At 42.9% G+C, this 20,831-nt stretch overlaps 1 long non-coding RNA gene across 1 annotated transcript; it reads right to left on the bottom strand.

The window, feature by feature from the left end:
- Positions 1-775: 775 nt before the first annotated feature.
- On the bottom strand, positions 776-8,786 carry LOC112646565 (uncharacterized). The gene is made up of 5 exons (XR_003127689.3): positions 8,651-8,786; positions 3,998-4,391; positions 3,129-3,224; positions 2,191-2,341; positions 776-1,264 (listed from the first exon to the last, which is right to left on the bottom strand). It is a non-coding gene; the product is annotated as an uncharacterized LOC112646565 (long non-coding RNA).
- Positions 8,787-20,831: the final 12,045 nt, after the last annotated feature.

Genomic DNA, 20,831 nt, shown 5'->3' with positions numbered 1-20,831 from the left:
CACACACGAGTCTCATAGGGCATTGATATACACTAATGGTTTTTTGTGGATTGATGACAGCCACAGACACACCAATAATAGGTATAGAAAAATAGGTTCGAGTGGTGTATCATCATATCAGGGGAAACAGACCACTTCTAGAACTGTTAGAGATAATTCAGAGCCACAGTTCAGAGCAACAGGACTATCTGGGCTTCTCCATTTTACAGCTGGAGAGATGGAAACGCAGGCAAATAGAGTGGTGTGCCCCAAGTTAATGTAGTAATTAGCAGCATTGTCAAAACTTGCATCCATATGCCCTGATTTTCTGGTCTGAGTCCTCTTGGGTACCTCCTGGTTGATGCAGTTAGTTGCAGGAATCTTTTTTTTTTCTTCAGTGAATAGTAAAGATTGAAGAACAACTCTTTTGGTGGACCAGTATCTGTTGGGGAACAGGATTTATTGCCACACACATATATACCCCTTTAACCTGTCTCCCAACCAGGGAGGATTATGTTGTCTTGTTTCTTTCTTCAGAAAGTATGTGTTGGTCATTTCCTATGCTAGGGGCTTAATAAATACCTGTGGCCTTGTATTGAGCTGATTTGCATTGTTAAATTACCAGAGATAGGGGCCCAAGCCTAAAATGACAAAAATTTCATTTGACCAGTTAGGATAAAAGATGCAGTGCCCTGAAAATACACAAATCCCTTTTTAACAATTCCGTTAAAAAACATATGCTACATAATTGAATATAAGTACAAATAAAAGGCACCTGGTACAACTTGTTCCAACTTCTCTTTTATTAGAATCTAAGTGGTAACATTTATTTCCAGGCAGTGTCACTGATATTGGTTTTGTTCATTATTAGGATATTGTAGTTATTGCACTCTGAAGGGAGAAGCTGTGGGTTTATAACCAGGACTGGCAAGTGGCCGAAGAAGGAGATGCACCAGCTGATGGGCCTTTTATAGAGTCAAAGCGTGTCAGAAATCATCTTCAGGAAGCAAAGCGTCCCTTCCCTGTGGCGGGCACTCCCCGGGGAGGCTGGGCACTTTTTCTCCTTCGGCTGTGGGTCTGGTATGGACTTTGGCTCTGATCCTGCTGCCCGATTCCGGGGCAAGTACCTGGGGGCGCCTGGAGGTGGGTGGCTGGGAGGCTGACATTGCCTTGGTTGTATGTCCTGGGAAGCCAGCTGAGAAAGGCCCGGGGGCTGCAGGCCTGCAGGAGCCCTGGTGTTTCATTATTCTGATTTTAACTGGCCTGAGTAGGATTTCTGGATGGGCTTCAGAACGGGGGGAAAGAGAAAAAAGAGGGAAAAAAACCAGACCATAAATTGCTGCTGTAATTTACGTCAAACACCCTTGCACCATGATCACAGCCCCTAATAAATACATTCCTCTGACTGGTGAGGCTGTAATAATCCTCCCCCTGATGATTTCTGCATTAGGTTGTTGCTGTTATTCTTATTGTTTGGTAATGAAGGGCAAAAATCAATATTGGGTGTTTTGATTCTATTAACAAGGAGAATAAAATCCTTTTCCTCTCCTGTATCCTTCACACCTTAACTAGAAACAGTTTCAATACCTGGTGACAGAAGATTGACTTGGGGGTTTATCCTTTTCTATCTCCTAATCTGTGGAAGAGGTTTTAAGGCAGAAACGTAGTCAAATCAAGTCACTTCTTGCGTTCTTCTTCCTCCTGAGAGGAAGGGAGAGGCTATTTTCTTCCCGTGGGAAGCTCTGCGTGAAGTCTAAGCTGTCTCAAGAGGATCCACGGAAGCAACAAGTGCATAAGGAGCCTGTACCAACTTCCTGAGCAAAATGAACATCTCTCCTCCCTTATCCACCTTTGTGGACGAGAATGCGGCCCTAAAGGGAAGGTCAAAGAAACTGCCACATTTCTAGTTCTCTCAGTAGATTCTTTATAGCCGTACATAAATGTTGTTTGCAATCACAACATGGGCCTACTTGGGAACTTGGCTATGGGGTTTTAAAGAAGACATTGATCATTTACACCTAAATAGGATCTTACCATTTTCTTTATTTTTTTTTTAAGATTTAATTTATTTATTCTTAAGAGACACAGAGAGAGAGGCAGAGACACAGGCAGAGGGAGAAGCAGGACTTGATCCCAGGACCCTGGGATCACGACCTGAGCCGAAGGCAGATGCTCAACCAACTGAGCCACCCAGGTGCCCCAGTATCTTACCATTTTCAAAAATATTTTATTGATATTTCTCATTTAATCATTTTATCATTTGAAGTGGCTCTTAGTCATTGCCATTTTCAGGTGAGGAGACCGAGGGTCAGAAAGGAGGTATGCTTCTCAAGGTTGCCTGGCGAATGTAGGTCCAAGTTTCCTATAAGAAAAGAAAGATAGCCCCACTTTCCCTGGTTGGTGCCTCTGGAATAGTATAGCATTCACCAGGAGTCTAGACATGGGCTGGCTTCTATACTTTCCCACAGAGTTTAAACAGACACATCAGATTCAGTAGAAACTTTGAAGACACCTGGTGCTTGGAGCTTCCCTTAGGGGACAATGGACACAGGGAGAATTTGCTGTGTTCTGGGAGCATGTTTCCGATTACTTAATATTAGCAGACCATTTGTAACTCAGATGTCAAGCAGGGTTTTAGTGTCCTAATTTCTCGAAAAGATGGCTAAGCCCCTCCCCCACCTCCAGATATATCCCGTGTAAAAATAAGGAGGCCCTTTACAGCACCTCTGCAGATTTCCAAAGAGCTTATGCATCCCTGTGGTTCCCTTTGTCCTGCAAGCTCCTGCTTCTGCTGAATCATTTCATCTTGGAAATTGTCTCCACACCCCTCTGTCGTCTGGGATGTATGATGCAGCCAAGGAATGAGGCCGTCTTCCTTTTCCTTCTTCAGACGAACCACTCATGCCAGGGTGGTGCGTGTGTGCGGTGTGTAGATTACTGGCACTTTGGTAGGATGGGAGCATTCCCACATCACCACTTGGCTCCTTTTTCAACTCAGTTCCTGTTTCTTACCATTTTCCAAGACTCTCTTATACTCTTGCCCTTTCTTCCTTACTTGTCTGCCTCCCTCAGATTCCAATCTGTTTTGAATGCATTTCAGTTCAGCTACTTTCTTTGTTTCCTTCTGACACATGCCCTTGGCATCTCACCTTCTCCACAGGTGCCTTATCAAGGATATTTTCCTCAAAAAGACTGTTCTCTTCCTAAGAGGAATTCTGATGTCAGCCAAGGCCACGTTTTCCAATCTGCTGGATAAATAAATAGTAAAACAACAAGCAAAAGAACTCAGTGTTGGATGTACATTGTAACAGTGATAGGGGTGATATTAATACCTTATAGATATTGAAAGTTTTCCTGTTGCCAGCAGGCTTTGCCTATAGATACTAGCGTATTTTAGCCATACAGTAATTCTTATGGTTCTGATTTTCAGGGGAAGAAACTGAGGGTCACATAGAGCCAGCAAAAACGTGTCTGACATTTTTAGAGTTTTTTCTCCACCATGAGTGTAGGTCTAGTTCTATTCCAGTCCACACTGCCACACTGGTTGGCTTCTGTGTTTCATTGTCACACAATGAATCAAACTTGAAAATTTCAGCCATCTCTGATTTATATTTGCCACTGGCCTCCCTGGACCATAAGCTCCAAGGAGCTGACTTTTTGGTTTTTGACAACCCTCAACATTGAGCCATGCTAGGTCCCTAGCCTTTTGTCACGTTCTAGAGTTCTAGAAACACTATGCAGTGAAGACTGTGCCTAATAGGGCCAGGTCATGAGGCCATGCCAAATATGTAACCTGCTTCTTTAAAATTTGTGGACTCTTTCTCCCTCTCTCCCTCTCTCTGGCTCCATTGGCTGCTACAACCAGCCTGCATGGACAGTATTTAGAGGATTTTTTCTTTTTTTTTCTCTGTAATATTTCTTCAACCTGGAAATGCTTTATAATGTGTCTCAAAGACTTGTGAGAGCCCCAGCAAGGAAGGGGTTAAAATGATTTTACCCACAGAATTTCATGAACCACCTGTGAGCCAGCTTTGCATCCTCTTCTCCATCTCTTTATGTAGTTGTGTCAGCTCTCTCCCCCAAGTATGCATTATCTGGACCATTATGGAACCCATCAGCAGAGGGGCCATGACCTCTGGCTGACCTTGGCCTGCTGATGCCCTGCCATGCGCTCCAATTACCAGGATATGTAGAGGTGACTGCAGTCTTTTGAGACCTTTGGAAGCTTACAGCTTTGTCAGGTCCTTACGTCTTTTCAGTGGCATTGGGTGACTTCTAGATCCTGCTGGCATTTCTCTTCTTGGGTGACATGCGTGCTTACTCTAAAACGAAAACTCCAAAGCTGTGGTTGGTTTGTCTTACTAGAAAACTGTAATTTTCCACTGCATGGCCTGTTCTCCTTGGATGATGGGCTGTAAGAAGGAACAGTGAGAATATGAGGAAATTGGTTAATCTTTTTGCTAGCAGCATTGCTTTTTTGAACTATATTTTCAGGGGGTGGAGGCATCTAGAGTTGTGTTGACTTGATACTTCCAAGTCTCTCTGCTTGTCTTTTCAACTTCATCTTCATTCCTAAAGTGATTATAGCTGTGCAAAAAGTTTAATGGTTTTGGTACTACTTTGTAGTATTTTTTGCTAATTTTTTTCTAAGCACGGGTAATAAAAAAAAATGTCACTATGCTCTGCATTTCAGAAGCAAAAGAAAATTAGACACCTGTTATATAATATGCTCACAACATTATGTAACACGTTTTTCCACTGGAAATAATGCTCCAAGCTGTTTTGTTCTCCATTTGCTGTGATTCATTTAAGTGTTGAATGTTAAACTGGTCTATTTACCAAGCTCAGAAATGTATTAGGTTGAGCCCATGAATTTGCTGATTTCGTAGATCAAAGCATTAAATATAGACAGTTTTATAGGGTCCAACTTGCATCAGCAGCATTAGGCAAAACCTGATTGGAAGCGGGAGGGATCATCTAGCGCCTCCCCCATCTCCAGGCAGGATTGCATTTCAGTCATACTCAGAAGAATCTCTTAACTCACGCTTTTTAACATTTGTTGTCAATGAATAAAGTCCCATATACTCTTCTGGGTTAGTTAAGGGATTAATATCACTATCAAAGCAGGGAATGGGTCATTCTGGAAGCTCAGCAGAAGAGCTCAGCATAGGTGGTGGTTATATCTGCTCTTTAAGATCTTACGGGACACCTTACACATTGTGTCCCTCTTGACTGGGGTTTTATTTTTAGATTTTCTAGTCTTAAACAATTGTTAAATGTGGGTATATTTCTTTTTTAAAGGGAGATTCAATTTTTTTTCTAATTTATTGAGATATAATTGAGAGGCACCACCATATACATTTAAGGTGTGTAGCAAAATGGTTTGACTTGGATATATTGTGAAATGATTACTGCAGTTAACATCCATCATCTCATGTAGATAAATAAAAGGAAAAAAGCAAACCAATTATTGGTTTTCCTTGTGATGAGAACTCAGGATCCACTCCCTTAACAACTTTCCTCTATATCATAGAGCGGTATTAGTGGCAGGTATCATGTCATACATTACATCCCTAGTACTTATTTATCTTGTAACTTGCAAGTTTGTGCCATTGACCACCTTTCTCCATTTCTCCCTCCCCCTACTCACTCCTGGTAAACACAAATCTGATCTCTTTCTCTCTGAGTTCTCTTTTTCTTTTGTTCTACATGTAAGAGAGATCATACCCTATTTTTCTTCCTCTGACTTGACTTAGTATGATGCCCTCATGATTGGTCCTTGTTACGGCAAGTGGCAGGGTTTCTTCATTTTTATGGCTGAATAATATTCCATGGAAAGTGTGTGTGTGTGTGTGTGTGTGTGTGTGTGTATCACAGTTTTTTAAATCTATTCACTTGATGGACATTTAGGTTGTTTCCATGTCTTGGCTCTTGTAAATAATGCTTCTGTGACCCTGGGGGGCTGCAGATAGTTAAAGTTGGTGCTTTCATTTCCTTTCTATATATTTGATTGAGGTTTTAACAACAGAGAAGGATTCTCTGTTTCTTTCACCTCTCACCAACCAAGAGGTAGTGAGAGGTGGGTTCATCAAGAACCAACTAAGTCTGGCTCTGATTTGTGATTTGCTTGAGATCCTGTCTCAGATCTTAGTCGTGAACATAAAAATAGAAGTTGTTCAACAGCTTGCTTGGCTACCTCAGGAGGTGGGTCCTCCAAATGAAGAGATCGAATCTGCTTTACCCAAGCAATGAGATTTCCAGACAGAGTAAAGTCACAGTGATAGCCTCTGGACTCTGGGTAGAGTTTTCCCAGCATGTGCGTCAAAGCCAGATGCTCAGGGTGTCTGCCCTTTGTCTCAGACTCCTCACTGTGGTCAGAGTCTGCAGCTTCTCCCCACTTCCACTGGCCATTGGCCAGCAGCTCCTGATGCCCAGAGGTTTCAGCACAGGGTACATGTTCACTTAAGCCAGTACCTATTCCAAACATTGAGCGAGACTTATTCTTTTGTTGCAAATAAAAATGTAGTCACCCAATCCTGGGTGCGTTCATTATAGCCTGAGTTTTAGGTACTGGGTTTTTTGCAACAAAGAGCATGAAGGCCACCTCTTTTCATTTGTCTAGGAACTTAGCTCAGAGCCTTTGCACACCATGACATTATTCCAATGCAGAAGACACAGAGTTTGGATGTGGGCTGTACAATAGAGTTTTATGCAGTGTATAAACTCAGTTTGAATGAGATAAAAACACCCAATACAGTCCTTGGCCCTTTACAGACACTTGGCAAATGCCAAAAAGGTACAGTATAGAATAACTAGCTGAAGAGGAAAGAAGAGAGGCTTTTGGGTCAGAAGGCCTGAGCTCGAGTCATGTACTGGCCACTTGTACGTGTCTGACCTTAGGCTGTTCTTTCACAGCCTCTGTTCCCATTTGCAAAGTGGGGTCCCTGCACCCCTCAGCATTGTCTTATGGGCATAAAATGCAATTGTGGCAGTAACAGTGCTTTGAATAAAGGCTGACACAGCCTAAAAATATTGGGTGTCTTTTACCCTCCAGGTCTGATTCTTGTTAGGCCTCAGATGTCTTTGCATGATTGGACAAAAGGTTGGGCTAATAAGTCTTAGGAGTGGATGTTTCCTAAAATTGATGAGCAGCTCTGAGTCCCCACCAGTTCCGTACCCTGTGGAAAACAGCTGTGGTGGTAGAGGGCTCACAGGGGTTTGGAGCAGGCTGGGGCCCCCTCTTACAAAAGATACCCCTTCCCAACAAGCCCTGTATCCCCACCATCCTGCAGCTTGTTGTTAATGGGAGGGAGCTCGGTCCAAACCCGGGTTTCCAGGGTCTGATGAAAGCCACAGCCTATTTAAATCATTTTCCTGTGGCCTTTAACCTAAAAAGATTACATTTCAGGGGTGGGAGGTGGAGGAGGGTGAGCAGCAGAGGACCAGCCTACTGTCAGAGGACAAAATCAAATTTTTTATGTGATGTTGCTGCATTAAATGGGCCAATCTTATGTCATGTAACATGTGAATAATGGCTCTAGCATGTGATGTCAAAATTTTCCACACGTCTCATAAATAAATCCAGCCACACCCCTCCCCCCAACTACCACCCAAAGGCTATGCATTTTTGAACTTCACCTTGCATCCCAAATTAAAAATGCGTTCTGATTCAAGGTTAAAGGTACAGTGTCCCCTTTCAAAAGGCACATGTCAGTGTTTCTGCTGAGAATGATAAATAACCTTTGGAACAGGCTATCAATTGTCAGGATTCTTCCTCCTCCCTATCTTCCAATTCTTCTTTTTTTTTTCAACCTGACTTTGCCGGTTAGGTCTGATGCTTTGGAAAGAATAGATGGTATGTTAGGCCAACCCTTGATGAAATTTTCTGTAAGGAAAACCCCTGGAGGTCCCGACGGGAGAAAAATCCCCCAGTCAGGTGGCCCAGTGGCCCCCAGGAGTGAAGGAGCCAGATGCAGTGCAGCTGCAATTAGCATTGGCAGCGCAGCCACGCCACGCACCTTTTACTGCAAGAAGCGTGTGTTTGTTCAAGGCCTGTCCGCTTGCACGGGGATGCCTGCACCGATACTGACGTTAGAAACCCTGAAACGCCACTGCTGTTGGCGAAGAGCTGCTGCCTCTGCCTTGTCGACTGCGACCCAGGCAGGTGACTTTGGGAAACAAGTACTCAGACCATCCCGGGTCCTCGGCGCCCGGAGTCGGCAGTAAGCACGCAGGCAGAGTCTTCTACGGAAGCCAGAGTCGTGGAGAGCTTCCGAAGCAGAGCTGCCCCTCGATCCCCCCCTAAAGGGCATCCTGCCTTTTGGCTTTTCCATTTACACGGGAGGGTCAGGAGGAGGCGACCGCAGGTGCAGGTGCGGGGCTGCTGAGAGCCGGGGCGGAGGCGTGATTTTCCAGAGGCCCAAGCTCCCGGGCGCCGCCTCTGTCCCCCCCTTCTCCCCGCACCTCACAAACAAAGGCAGCATCTTTCTGGGCCAGCGCGGCGAGCGCCCGCGGACGTTCCGGGAATGCACACGGCGACCTGCTCTGTGTAACGGACGTCAAGCCCAAGCCGCACAGGAGTCGCTACATCTGTTTTGGCTTTGTTCGCGGCACAGAGGGGCGGGGGTGCGCTCCGCGGTCAAGGGCCAAACTGCATGTCATATTTCATTACCTTCATTAGCTACTACAGAGGCCGCGCTCAAGGGAAAGGTTGGCGTTAACCCCTGAGCGACCAGCCTCTTCCGAGGAGCCTTTGCACCTCCACCCCCGGCTCGCGATCGCCGCCCGCTCACGCTGTGAGCTCTGATGTAGCTCAACTGTAAATCAGCCCCGAGGTCCACGATTTCACCTTCTGGAAGGAGGCAGGCTACTGTTTTATCCCAGGTAGCTACTTGCCGGACGAAAGAACATCTGGAACCCATTAGGACGAATGCTAGTGTGAACCCAACGGGGAAAGCGTGCGCAGGCTTAATAAAACTTTCCCCTCTTTTTTGTGTCCGCGGTTGTCTTTTTCTTTCCTTCCCCACATTATTTCTGTGAGTTAGTATCGCCAGCTCTTTCTGTGGTTGCCTGGAGTGAGATAAGATGCTGCTGCCCGATGCCTAGCTGTATTGGAGGAGCTTTTCTTGGGGTGCTTTTCTTGTGACATCAGTGGACTCCCATGGTGGTGGCCCTTGGAGGAGAGAACTCATCTCCCCATATTCCCATTGTATCTCTTGAGCTGTACTTTGCACTTAATGAAATAAAAGTGGGTGCAGATATCAAGTAGATCTTGATAACGCATGGCTCTGACAAGGGTCAGTTCTCATGCTGCGTATTGAATACATCATGATTCTGTTTACAAGCCTCTGTGGCCTGCATGTGCTGTTATCTAATATTAGGAAGACTGGCCAATTGGCCAGCGTAGGTCAGAACACACCTGGTCTGTAGAATTAGGGGTCTGGAATTTTGATTCTTCATCCTGGCTCTGCTATTGATTTATCTCCTGGTATCAGACAAAGCCCTTGCCCTTCATTCTTCCATCTGTAAACTATGGATCATTGTACCATTACGAGGGTTCTATGAGCTCAAATGATTTCATTTTAGGATACTCTGAAAAGCCCCAAGAAGACCATGCTTTAAGACACACCATTTGGAATAGTATAACATCCCTTTATTTTTATTAATACATATCTGAAGGATCTACACCAGTCATGTGCACATATAATCCCCGACCAACAGCACCAGCTTCACCTGGGAACTGGTTAGAAATGCAAATTCTTGGTCCATGTACCTAGTGAGTCAGAAGCTCTGTGGTGGGGATATCCTGATGTACACTAAAGTTTGAGAACTGCTGATCAATACATCTGGCTTCAAATCTAGGAGTTAAACTTAAGCACAGAGCCCTCTCGGCCCAAACATTAGAGTGGAAGCTCAGCTCTCCAAGGATTACAGTGTGTTACCTGACAGCCACTCTAGACCTGTAGGCAACACAGGTTCTCTCTAGTTCTGACTTGTAGACAGTGCCCACACAAAATAGTTTTTCTGAAAAAAAAATTTTTTTTTTCTGCTTTCGAGGTAAGTTTCCTAATTTGGCAGAGCTTTATTGGCACACTAAACTCCAGAGTCCCCACCCCCCCCCCCGCCCCGCCCTTGCTCCTGTAAGCTGGTGTCTGTCTCCTGGCATTTTGGATACAGTTGAACCTGTCAGGAAAATAAATTTCTCATAAAGATGGACACCCACTACCAGAGTAAGGCCATCAGGCTTAGATTTGTGACTCAAATGTACACAGAGGCAGAATGATGCCACACAAAGCATCTAGAAGTTCACTGGAGTTGGGACACTGACATGAAGATACTTTGCACATGGTACCCTTGGAAGCAGAAAGAGAGAAATGGAAGAAAATAGTGTTCATGGTCAGAAATGCTCTGCTTTGGTGAGTCCCACGTGTCCATCTTTCACATTTTTACAGGGGTCGTTGTAAAATAAAAACTAACCACAGAATGGACACCTGGATGTGTGATCTAGTTTTCTTAATCAGTAACTATGTGTAAATGGTAAATGCAGGAGCAGACGCTGTAGGTTGGCTTTTAGAATGTATCTGCATCTAGTCCTACTTTGTGCCTATAATGTCTTTTTTTTTTTCATAAAGCAGTGAAAAATTATATTCCCTCTCTCATCTCCTTTTGGTGTTTTATGTCTCCCTAAGATTCAGGACACATTTGGAATCTGAGAGAAGGGCCACCAATTAGGACGATTTTTTGTTGTTGTTGTTCCCATTTTTAACCTCAGACCAACCACCTCATTTCTCCCTCTTTTGAATTTGTCCCTAAGTTTGGTCCTACAATGAGACCTTTTGCATGGCAAGTTTAAGCCTGGAGCAAATTTTTATGGCTGAATTATAAACCCTTGAAAATAGGGGTTTATAATGGAAACGCTGACACAACCTTAACTCTAGCAGCGAGAGCGCAATGTAATAATAAATGAGGCAGAACAGCAAAGTGCTGCTTTTAATTTATCATTTAGTAGAAGAAAAAGGCCTTGTTTACTTCTTCTTTTTCATCTTCTCTGCTTCCAAGACTTGCAACCATTATTTTGAAATGTATTTTATAATAAAACCTCAGTGGTTATGTTGCCTAGGGCTTGAGCGTCCATTTTAGAAAGGAAGAGAGAGAGAGAGAGAGAGAGAGAGAGAGAGAGAAATTTTTGAGGCCAGAGAAGCATATTCTGTTGACTGATTATGTTTTGACTACACAGTTGCTGCCTGGGATGCATTTATTGTGGAACAGATCAGCTACTCTGCTACGATCCAGAAACGCCCTGAACATATGATCCCGTTTGGACATGTCTACAATAGTGGCAGTAAAAGTAATAATGATATTTGAAATGCCTTTTAGCTCTTTTAATTCCAGGCATCAGTGCATTTTGAGCATACAGATCACAGCCTTTGGAGTCAATGATGTTGTGTAGCTTGGTATCTTTCCCTAGTCTCTGCATTCCCATTTTGTGGATGGAGAAGCTGAACTCTTTCATTGTTGGTGTGATTTCTCTAAATGCGGTTCAGTCCTTACTAGGTGTCTGTACGCTAATCACTGGGCTGGGATACAAAAGATCACGGCCCCTCACCTCCTGGAACTTAGAGCCTAGTGGGCAAAGCAAACACGTAACAAGCAAAAAATAGTAGTATAAAACATAACCATAGAAGCCTGTTGTTGATTTGGGTGTTCACCTACTTCTGATCCTGACTCCATCATTCCTATTTCTTCAGAGGGGCCCGAGGATACAAAACCTCTAGTGTACCCTGTGTGCTGGGTATTTTACAGTCTCTGTACCTGGGACTTGACCTTTATAAATGCAACACATCCTTCCTTTGTCCTGCAGCTTCTACGTTGGTTTGTCCAATAGGGGGGCTCAGTAGAAAAATAGGGGAGGCAGTGGGAAAGTGAGGTCCTAGTATTTATTCTTCTGACTTTTTCCCTTTTTGTCTCAGAATTGGTTGTGTTTCTTTATTGAAGGCCACAGCTCCTGTCTGCAGCCCTTTCCTACAACTACTACTCTTGCCAGGTTCTGGCAACCCCACCCTTCTTGGCACCTTCAGGCCTAGGGGTGGTAAGGGTTCCTGTGCTCTTGCTAGCCCTATGGTGCTGTTTCACGATCTCTTCAGGTTTCCCTAATCCAGCTCATACCCCTGCAAACAGTTCCTTCATTAAACCCTTCTCAGTATCCCCTTTTGAGTGTGTGCAAATTGCTTCCTGCTGGACCTCTGGCTGATGCAAAAAATATACACAGCACACGTGTGTGCACACAGACATGCATACATGCGCGTTAAGAAAACAGAGTATTTAAGCAGAAGATTTATAGAGTAGGTCCATTCAATGTTGGGATTTGTGGTGAGTACATTACGAAGTCACTTCTTATGATTCCTAGGCCAGATAATGCATCCATCATGCAAGGCGGCAAGCCCCTGAAATTACATCAGATTTACAACATAATAAACTTTCATTAAGATGAAGCTACATGAAACTTATTTCCTTTCATTCCCAAGACTAAACAAATGCTGCTTGAATACTTAATGAACCCAGGTCTCTCCCAAATTGGTAATGCTTGTATGAAGATATTAGAGAAGATGAAACCAGGAGATACAGAACATGCCACTCCTTGGAACATCCCAGGAGCTGATCAGTACTTATATTGTTGGCATCAATTTTCCTCAGCCATTCACAATGAGACACATGAGGCTGCTTGCGGAGGTTGATCTGTGCTTGCACCCACCATACAGATTCCTGAGTGCGTTTTAATCATAGCATGTCTTGTGCTTTATTGAAGGGTTTACACTGTTTGGTTGCTTTCTCCTCTGATATTGCACTGGATAAATCAGTCGTGATCATTCCTTAGCATTTCAGAGAGCAAACACTCTAATGATAGAATGGAAGTGGTTCACCAGGAGGTGTCTCCTCAAAAGACATAATTCAGGAACATGGCAGCTTGAACATGTAGGTTTATCTTTATGCTCTCAGCCTCACTAAAGTGACAGTTTAAGTATAAAACATAAAATCATGAGGACCACAAACATAGAAGAGGAAGTGATGGCAGATAAGAAATGTTGACAAAATTTTGGAAGCTAAAAAATAACTGGACTGATGGTAACTGATTTAGGGGATAATAGAAGGATGGAGCCAAAGGTCTGCAAAAGGTAAGGTCAAGAATTGAGCCAGTTCGAGGTGCTAGAACATAAAGGTTCTGCTGTTGGAGATGATGGCTGTCTCTGCAGGTGTGGGAATGGGTAGGGCTGGTAATAGAACTACTTGGAACTTGGAAGTTGGATAAAAGAAAAGTAATCTTCTAGAACTTGGAAGTTGGATAAAAGAAAAGTAATCTTCTAGATTCACTCACCCTATACTTCAAATGAAAACCCCTTTGCCCAATTTTCTCAGAAGCTTGGAGTTCTGCTGAGGCTGAACAGGCTCTGACTTTGGGAATCAGGCATGAGTGAGGGCTTCTATTCTTTGCACATGGGGATTAATTGAAGTCTGTGTCATGAATGGTGGTGACCTATCCTTGCTCCTGTCTGCCACTTGGTTGGAAAACATTGTTGACTGGGCTGATCATCTCCAGGCTGGTGACTGGGGGGTTCCTTTCTAAGGAGTTGACCATTCAAAGGAAAGATCTACAGATACTGTAAGCTGGGATTTCAAGGAAACAACCAGATCCCTTCCTGAATACAGAGAACATCAACCCCAGAGGGAACTTCCAACAGCTTTATAAAAAGTGTCTATTTTTAAAATATAAATGAACAGATGGTGTTCCCCTAGACACTTAAGGAAAACTTTATCTTGATGACAGGAAGAAGCAGAGAAAAACAAAATTAAGATATTCAGACAAGGGAAGATGCCACATCCATGAAATAAGAATAGGATAATATTTTTAAAAGATAGTTCAAGATGAGAATATTACCCCCTGTACTCAGGCAACAAGTGAATATGGCAGAAATTTCATACAAAGATTAAAATTTTCAGAGAGTAAAAAAGTCCCAACTGACATCAGCTTTCTCGGTAGAAGTTCTGGAAATCAGAAAAAATTATTTTCAATGTAGAACTTAAGAACCAATCAAATTGTTGCCTCAGCATGATGTAGGATTTACCTCCCATGTACCTTTTCTTAAAAAGTTATCAAAGGGTGTAGTTTCCTGGTAAAGATGGAAAAAACTAAAAAAGAAAGAATAAAGATGCAAAAAATAGACAACACTAGAAGGAGGCAAATAGGCAAATAGAATTCTTAGGATAATGGGGAAGAGGCTTTTTAGGATAATTGCTGGGCAGAAGTCTTAAAATAGAGATATAGGTCTTATTGCTCCAACCTGGACTACAGGTCCTAGGATGTCTCTGAGGGAAAAAAATGATTAGGATATTCTGATGTATTTAAACATATTTGTAAGAAATTCATAAGTGGTGAGAACTTGGGGATAAATTAATGATACATATGTAGAAAACCAAGCAGATTAAAAAAAAACCCAGGAACATTACTAACTCCTGGAAAAACAAAAACGTTGTGCCAGAAAAGAACTGTAACTATAATAAACCACAGAGCTTATGTGTGAAGAATGTTTATGTGGTAATAATACAATTACAATGGAGACAGCAAGTATTTTGTTTAAAAAAAGTTATATAACTATATCAAAAGAGTGGCGTGAGTGTATATACATGTGCATGTGCATACTTGGGGTTGTAAGGTATCCGAATCCTCGTTTTCCATGGTGTGAAGTCACGAGATAGTAGTGAAAAAGAAACCAAAATCAAGAAACATAAAGAAAAGCAGATTAGTTAGAAATGTGGAGGCAGACACCAGAAGAAACGATTAAGAATAGAAAGTGAAAGATTGCTCTGGGGAGCAGGAATCAGGACTGGAAAGAGGGTGCAGCAAGGAATTGCTATTCCTCATTAGAGGCCTTGCAGAAGTCCTTGTATTACATGGGTTATTTTGTTAAAAGTAAATTTAAAAACAATTCTGCAAGTGAGAATCTGTCTTTTTCATTTGTTTGTGTTTCTTCTTCGATCATGGTTAAGGGAACGACTCATGATTATATGTATCCGTAGTGCTCTCTGGGTGCCAGGCACTCGGTTAATTACTGGACGTGCATTTTCTCATTTAATCTTCTTGATGGTCCTGAAATGTTGTTTCTTTTACCTCCTTTTAGAGATGAGGGAATTTAAGTTCAGAGAAGGTAAGTCATTTGCTTAGGTTCTGTAGCTCTCTATGATTCCAGGGCCCAGATGTGTGCCTGCCGCGACTCCCCTACCTGCCGTCTCTCCAAGACAGCCAAGCATCTTCTTCCTGTGATCTGCTCCCCTCACCATGTTTTTAGTGAGGCTTTGCACATGCTAGTCTTCCCCCTAGAGAACACTCTTTCCTGCTCTTTCCACCTGCCTCCTTTCTTTCTTTGCCTCCTAACCACAGCCCAACTTTGTCAAGTTGCTGTTTTGAGGAATAGCACCAACCTGGTGGGGACACTGTAAAGTGAATAGATGAGGTCCAGGGTGAGGTGGAGCATAGTACCTAGGACAGCCCTGTGTCTAGCCTTACTTAGTACTAGCTACATGACCTTGAGAAGATCACCTAACTTTACTTTCTTTGTGTGTGGAAAATGGGATAATAATAGTGACTGTTATTTGGTAATAGTTTACTATTAATAATAGTAACTATTTATTGGATTGTTGCAAAGATTAAATGAGTTCATACATGTGAAGTCCTTAAACTATTACAGGCACACAAATGTTAGCAATTATTATTTGCAATTAATACTGTTGACTGGTTTACAGTGGATTAACAATTGACAGAATGTTTGTGGATCTAAACGAATAGTTCATCAGTCTTCTAGAATAAAACAGGAAACTGCCCTTAATGTCGTAGGCCACACACTTCTTGCCCACTGGATTTCCTTCAGGTTAATAAAACAACAAAGAATTTTTACTGTTTCTTGAGGAGGAAGCAGGATTGGGCAAAGGAAGGAATCAAAGAGTGATGTTGTGGCTGCAGAGGCCTTCGTTGATCCCATGGAAAGGCCCTGGGAGGCCCATGGGATCTGAGTTGTCTCAAGTCAAGGAGAGGGGGTTGGGTCTTTGTACACCCACATTAACAGTCATAGGATGGGAACTGTGTTTGGGGTGGTGCCCTTTGGTCAGAGATGCAGCTGTGAGCCTTCCACAGCTAACTCTCTTGGCAGCTGCGGAAGTGAGCATCTCAGACAGATGGAAGGCACGAGGCTACCCATCACAGCCTCCATTTCAGTGCCTCTCTCTCTCTGGCAACTAGCATTTTCATGCTGCCTCAGCATTTAAAGTTGGGAAAGAAGGTAGTCCTATAGATTTACGTATTCTAAAGATTTTTTACCCTCCGTATTTCAGAATATGTTACATGACGGTAACAGATGAACTCTCATCTCACAGGGGCTGAACATGGCAAAGATTTATTCCTAATTTACAGCGCATACTTAGCAAATTTAACTCAGTGTAGTTGTGCCTGGGGATGTGTTCCACACAGTAGGTCAGGGACCTAGGCTCTCAGGGCCATGATCTTGGAGCAGTCCACCTAGAGTCAGAAACACGGAGCCTCCTTTAGTGCTGAGGGAACCAGAGTGTCACATGCCAGTTTCTAATGCTTCTGCCTAGCAGGTGGACATGTCACTCCTGCTTAAAGACCAGGACCCAGACCCAGCCGTTTGACTTTAGTTGCAGGAGAGTGGGGAAACGTGGCAGAGCCACAAATGTACAGGGAGCTGCTAGAGCTTCAGCGCCGCTCAAGGCCATTCACATTCTTAAGGAAGAAGGATAGCAGGTTAGTATCTGCCACCAGAAGAAAAGAAGTAGGTTTGAACGTTTACCTCTAATCATACCCTAAATCAGGGTTCTGAAATTGCTACTCATTAGTGAGCTTCAGGGAATAATTGAACCCTTTAATGTTGCCTGAAAATTTTTACATGTGTTACACATGTTCCTGGGGGTAGAAAGTCCATAACCTGAAGCAGATTCTCAAAGGGGTCTGTGACTCCAAAAGGGTTAGAATTCACTGTGCTCTTTGGTCACTACAGTATCGGTCCTTGGTTTCACCTCCATGACAAAATAGAGGCTCAGGCTTTGCCTTTCTTCTGTAAGTGTCAAGATTCAGGTTTGAAAATGAGACAGGAGTAGTAGCATGTTGGGCTGCCTTTCACCTGAGCCAGCTGCCCACTGAGCCCCCGAAGCGTGATTCTTGGCCCAAGGGGGTCTTTCTGTAGTGACTAGGACTCTGCCCTGGCCAATGGGGCTCTGGCTGAGCTTTTCTTAACTTTGTGGACAGATTCCCTCCTGTATTTAGTAGAGGATCCAGTTGGTGATGATTCCTTCTTGCCCTAAGTTTTTATGACCCTGATTATAATCTATAGATGGAGTCAGCAAACTTTTTCTGTAAGGGGCCATCACCTCCGCCTCCCCCAAAGACTCCAAATGATGTTAATCTCATCTTCCCAAGCCAGTTATCCCTTTTTGTTTTGTTCCTAATCACTGTTAAAGCTTTTAATATGGATAAAGGGAAAGCTGTTGCTTTTATACACGTCTTCTTCATGGTTGTTATTGAGTAACTGATATTCTCTTTCATGTGTACCTAGTGACTTCCTTGTAAATAGGAAATGGGTACAGAAAAAAGGCAGCCTTGGAATAGTATTAATGCTTAGCTGTTACATTGCCTTTGATGAGGGGCAGTCTACATATATATCCACTTCTAAAATAGGAAGCTATTCACAATAGAAGACAATTAACAGAGGAAGTTGAGTGACATCAGAATTCAACTGGCATGAGCCTCGTTGGCTCTAGTCACGACTTGGAGGTCTATGTTGGGTGAAGACAGAGAAGAAAATTTCAGGAAATCTGGGGGCTGTTGTTTCATCAGAGGTGACCTTTGTTGCCGTATGGTAAGAGTATAGCTCCAATTCTGCTTTCACTGTTGACCTGTGCTTCTGTGTCTCAGGTTTCCATGTGTATTTGGTGTAAGGTCCTCATAGAGCAGGGTCCTATTTATCTTTATAGGACCTAAGTTTTTTCATCTTCCACATGGCAGACATGGAAGAGTAAATGAGAGAATGAATGAACAGTGTGTAGGATTTTAGGACCCAGTAAAGTCAATCCCGTTCTTTGGATTTTCTTCTCAATCACATCCCTAGATGAAATGCTACCACCTTTTCCTCTTCTTCCTCCCCCTCCTCCTCCTCTTCCTTCACTGCTATTTTCTTTTTAGAATTATACACTCGTTCACTTAAAAATTAACTTCTAGACAGTCATTATACTTGAATTGTGTGTCATTCCAAGTGGCATTAGTGGACTCAACTGATTTCACTCCGGTGGCCTTTCAATGTGTGAATTTGAGCACAGGCAGTAAAGACAAAAGTGAATTCCCAAGATAAGCTTTTGCAAACGTTGGGAGACTCAGTAATGCTACAGTTGTTTGCCGGTTTCTGTCTTTAAAATGGGAGACACAGGTTGCCGTATCCTACTCTGCTAGTCGGCTCCTGGTGATTGCTGTTAGATGCCTCTTCTGGGGCCCAGACAAGATGAGTTCCATGACGTCCAGAGAAAACACTAAGCTATAGCTTATCTCCCCAGAGTTTGCTAGTAGCTTTGCTCGTTTTTCACTCACCTGTGGATTGTCCATTTAGAAAGTATGATTAATATTCTATAGAAGAATCTCTCCTTCAGAGATTTTCTTACCATCATCTACATTGCATTTAAATTAGTTGATATGAGAATGTCCTCCTTTCACTAATCAAGATTCTATAGCTGTTCAAGATCTAGAGGATCTCCTTCCCATGTGACCTTGACTTTCCTTGAACTCAGGTACAAGTTGTTTCATTATTGTTTGTACTGACATGATTTCTTAGTGTTATTTTGAACTATTGATTAAATCCTGCATTGGCACTTTACCATTTTATTTTCATTAATTAGATGAAACTTAACTCTTGGAAGTCAAAGACAAGGTATTATGGGTCTTTGTAAATCTTTTGGCATTAAGTATGGTCAAAAGTACACACACGGGGAAATGATTATTGCTCTGAGTAGGTCATAAACAAATGTATCACTGGCTGTTCCTACATATTAAGATTTTCCCTATTTGATTTTTGAAAATAATTATAAGCCTGCTTAAAACAGAAGAACATACATTGCTGCTACCTTCAGGGGATTATTGTGGTTTTGAATGTGCCCTTGAAGAATACTTATTATTTTGCAAAATATTTTCACTATTCATTACACAAAATTTGGGTAGGCAAGGGAAGGTAAATTAACAGAGAAGCTGAAATCTCACTAAGTGATTGTCTTGCCTGCCACATGGTGATTGAATGAATGAACGGCTAAGTGGATAAATGGCATCAGAACAGAAGCAGAGTTGGAACTGTTTCATTTTTGGGTTGAGGGCTAATGCTTTACTCCCTTCAGTGGTTAGGGAGGTGGTGAGTGTATTATCTCCTGGAACAGAGTTGTGTAGGAGTGTGTGGTTCCTCTTCCCCAGCAGAGGTTTCTTTCAGCATGTGCTCTCTTTCCTGGGAGAGAACTCCTGAGGTCACTTTTGCATTCACCAGTTGGCTTTGCCATTTTGTACCATTTATTGTTTCTCAGTCTTTCCCAGGGTGCTTTAGGTATCCTTTAGCTAAAGAAAAAAAAATCCCATTTCTGTTACTTGCACTGGTAGGACACCTGACACGATAACCTCCCTTAGCCTCAGTTTTCTTATCTGCAAAATGGAGGTGAAATGGGACCGGCCACAGCGGGTGGAGAATCAGATGAGGTCACGTCACATGCTCGGCCCTCTACCGGCACACAGCAAGTGCTCGCCAAATATTTGCCATCCTTACTGTTGACAGAATTGGAGATACGCACTGAGAAAAAAGGATCTGGGGACTTGTCATCAACAGAGAGGACATGAATGAATATTTCCTGAGTTGCATTAGAATGAATTTAACTCAGCTTTCTAAGGGAAGCTCGCTGATCCAGGGAATGGGGAGAGATGGGGATCCCTTGCCGTGCACACCGAGAAAGGGAAAAGTGTGGCCGGGCTATAGCAATTAAAACCGATATGTTAGAGATGGGACGTGTTGCTCCTTAGAAACCCTGGCAGCGCGGGACCTCCTTTCCATTCATAGGAAAAGATGAAGAGTAATCCTGCCCCCCCCACCCCCCCGAATGCCTCCTTCCTTTCCAGAAGAAGGGGATTGGCCCAATTCAGTTGCACAATGTGCAAGGATGTAAATCCGATAATGTCATGCTTTAAAAAAAAAAATAAAGCGCGCCATGCTGATTGCATATATGGACAGCTGGCACACCTTAAGAAGTGAGAGCGGTTCAGGCGGGAATGTAATAAGGCCCAGGAAAGTGGCAGCATGAAAGGGATGACCTTTATTTGCAATCATGGCTGAGATTTACAGTTTATTACTGATAGCTTTTATAAAGAGCCATTCAGTTCAGAGGTGAGAGGTTTGTCATCTGGAAATGCAATTAACTTTACCTTATCCCAATCCCCCTGGCCTTAGTGTGAGAGCAGCACTCCAGCACTTCAGCAATATCATGATTTCCCCTCTAATTTCATTTCTGTCTCCTGCATCCCTAGGTCCTTGGCATTAACGCGGTTGCATATTTTCACTATTATTATTTTTTATTATTGCTACTCCCTGTCATCGGTAGCCAGAAGGCACTTGTGTATTTTTTTTTTTTTTAGATTTAAATTATTTGATTTCTGAATGAGGAGAACTTCAAAGCATAAAGCCTTTTCCAAGCACAGCAGTTAGAGCAGCATACAGAACCAACTATGTGCCGGCTTGGGTCCCTAAAATTAATTATAGAAATGGACAGGTCAT

The sequence above is a fragment of the Canis lupus genome, chromosome 5 (genome assembly GCF_003254725.2).
Source record: "Canis lupus dingo isolate Sandy chromosome 5, ASM325472v2, whole genome shotgun sequence".
Taxonomy (NCBI): Eukaryota; Metazoa; Chordata; class Mammalia; order Carnivora; family Canidae; genus Canis; species Canis lupus.
This window is presented reverse-complemented; position numbering and strand designations above follow the sequence as displayed.